A 1,213-nucleotide genomic window follows, 5' to 3' on the forward strand; every position below is an offset into this window, starting at 1 on the left:
TTCCGAATGGACGTTGACAGATCGGAGCATGATAGTCTACCGTAGATTGTGTGAAAGTATTAAGAGTCAGGCAGAGACTCCAGAAATTCGAGGTTTGATACGTACAGTACATCGGTGTGGGTTCATAGATTACGTAGTAGAATCTCCAAATGTCCCTTCCTTTACTACTACATCACAGAGGAAATGAGAGCACGATGGAGATGTCGACGAGTATAGCGGTTTCCAGAAGTACCAGGAATACATCCTTCGTGTTTATACTTATACCTGTCCTTCCCATCGTTTCAGAGTGGGGACGAACAAAGTTTTTACCTATCACTTGTTCTACCGCCGCATTACATTGGGACTACATTCTATCGACCACTGCGCGATCGAATTACAAGTACAGTACAGTACAGTACTGTACTCGTACGGTGCGGAGCCGTATTTCTTTTCCGGGCTGTTTAGACTACGCATCGCATCGATCGACATGAGCCCTGATTTGCCACTATAGTACAAAGTTGTTTTTCAGCACTTTATGAGCTTGCGCGGGTAACGCATCGGGGATTTTCTTCTTCTTCTTCCGTGGTAGCGGGTATGTCCGGCCCGTCCTCGCAAGTTGCGGTATCGTACCGGTAATATTTTCCTAGGAGAGTTCCGGTCGTTTCGGCTAGATGTTTCGGGTCTCGGGATATTTGCCTTCGCATATCTCCGTTCCTAACGATAACTGGGCTTACTCGTACGAGTACAAGTACGGAGTTCTTGCTCTTTGGCCTTTTTGTTGGCTTTTTTCTTTGCTCGCTCCCTCATTATGTAAGCGGGTCACTCACTCACTGTAACAATCCAAAAACGTGGAATTCCATTACCATCCCGCGAAAAGCTAGTGACAAACAGGAAAAACCAGGATAATAAAAAAAGAAAACTCCAATTTTGTCCTAGAACGAATCTAGCACTTCCTCATAAACAAGTTTCGTTCGCGAAAAAATAAATAAAAAGAATACCAAAAAACCCGAGGAAGTGGTCGCCGGGCACGGGTGCAGCTTTTAAGAAAGTACTCAAAACGCAATCGGGCACCCCACCAGATCCATTCCTCCCGCTCCCAAGCAGCAATAAGAAATAAACAAAAAAAAAGACTATTGCCTCCTCCCTCTCTTCTTGACGATGACGGGGCGATCCGCCACCAACTGGTAAAAATCCGAGTTCATAAGTAGGGATCTAGTGCTGGGCGGACGTAACA

Source organism: Tuber melanosporum, assembly GCF_000151645.1.
Source record: "Tuber melanosporum whole genome shotgun sequence assembly, scaffold_163, strain Mel28".
NCBI lineage: Eukaryota > Fungi > Ascomycota > Pezizomycetes > Pezizales > Tuberaceae > Tuber > Tuber melanosporum.